Here is a 1,759-nt window from a genome sequence, read left to right as displayed (position 1 = left end):
CCACGTCTGAAATGAGCATGTTTGGTGGGACGGGGATTCGAACCCGCGACCCTCAGATTGCGAGTCGAGTGCCTTAACCACCTGGCCATGCCGGGCCCAATTCATAAATAACTCAACTAAGATAGTGGAGATTAGAACAACATATTAATTAAGTTATATTGTATCATATAATTTACTTCACTAGTTATAAATCCAATTCATACGTATTATAAATTTGTGACGGATTTACTACTACATATGAATTTTAATATCGATGTTTGTTTGAATTAACTTTATATATAGAAATGGACATAACGTATCTTAATTAGAGACAAAATTCAATCTAAATTAAAATTCATATCATAATTCAATTTATATTCATCAGTGCCAACATGATTTGATCATGTCTGATTATCAAGATTTTCTTGAATCACCCTCTCTCGAACAACTAGAAAGATATAACAAAAATGAATTGCTAGAAATAGAAAGTTTTAGAACTAGAAGTTAAAAATCATAAAAATGAACTAAAAAACCATATTATTGAAATAAGAGTTAATGATGATTTGTTATTGAGGAAGTACTAGGGGAATACTCTAGTGTCCCCACTAGCCAATCGGGGTTGAGTGAGAAAGATAAGTTAGAGATCCAGCTTAAACTGAAAAAACTCGAGCTTGAACAAGCTCGTATCGAAGCCGAAAAAAGAGAAAGAACAAGCTCATATTGAAGCTGAAAGAGAAAATAAACGTCCCGAGGCCGATAAAGCTCGCATTGAAGCCGATAAAAAATTAGGCTGATCGATTCCGATCGACCAAGGCAAAATGACAACTTTGAACTTAATCGATATGTTAAAGTACCATCATTTAATGAAAATGAAGTTAATAAATATTTCCAACATTTTGAGAAGGTTGCCCAAACCATGGAATGGCCCACCGAAAAATGGTCATTATTTTTACAAAGTGTTTTAACTGGTAAATCACAAGTAGCTTATGCCATTCTCTCTCTAGAAGTCTGTACGATTTATGATAAGGTTAAAGAAGTTATTCTCAAAGCATGCGAGTTAGTACCAGAGGCTTATCGCCCAAAGTTTCGAGGTTATCACAAATAAGATAATCAAACTTATATGGAATTTGCCCACGAAAAATAGATTTATTTGATCGATGGTGTAATTTTATGCACATTGGCAACAGTTTCAATAAACTAAGGCAATTATATCTAATTGAGGAATTTAAACATTGTGCACGTGACAACCTCAAACTTACTTGGATGCAAAGAAAGTTGAAACACCACAGGAAGCAGCCGTTTTCGATGACTGCACTTTAACACATGAAACCACTTTTCATAAAAAGAAATTCCTACTATCTCAACAAACACCTATATCTGTTCAATTCACTAAAGTTGAGGATACTTCTTAAGAATCTAGCACCTCCAGTTCGAAATCTTTTGGCAGTCGGAATAAAACTTCATCAAAACCATCAAGGTCTGCTGCCATTTTTGTAAAAAACCTATTCATGTAACGTCCGATTGTTGGTGTTTGAAAAAGAAAAAAAGAAAAGGAGGCAACATCCAGTGCGTTTATGTCCACATATGGACGTGTTTTCACCAGATCACCCGATGTTGTTGATTTGGCCACTGATATAAAGGCTGATGTAATCAGGGAGGAATTTAGACCTTTTGTGTCTATTGGTTCTGTGTCTTTAACAAATGATACTGGCAATCCCATATCCATACGTAGTCTACGTGATACCGGGGTGACTCAATCATTGTTGTTAGAAAGTATATT

At 35.0% G+C, this 1,759-nt stretch overlaps 1 protein-coding gene across 1 annotated transcript in view; it reads left to right on the top strand.

The window, feature by feature from the left end:
• The window catches only part of LOC111085257, a 172,740-nt gene that overhangs the window by 116,822 nt on the left and 54,159 nt on the right, over positions 1-1,759 (top strand). The window lies entirely within an intron of this gene.

Source organism: Limulus polyphemus, unplaced genomic scaffold, assembly GCF_000517525.1.
Source record: "Limulus polyphemus unplaced genomic scaffold, Limulus_polyphemus-2.1.2 Scaffold296, whole genome shotgun sequence".
Classification (NCBI taxonomy): domain Eukaryota; kingdom Metazoa; phylum Arthropoda; class Merostomata; order Xiphosura; family Limulidae; genus Limulus; species Limulus polyphemus.
This window is presented reverse-complemented; position numbering and strand designations above follow the sequence as displayed.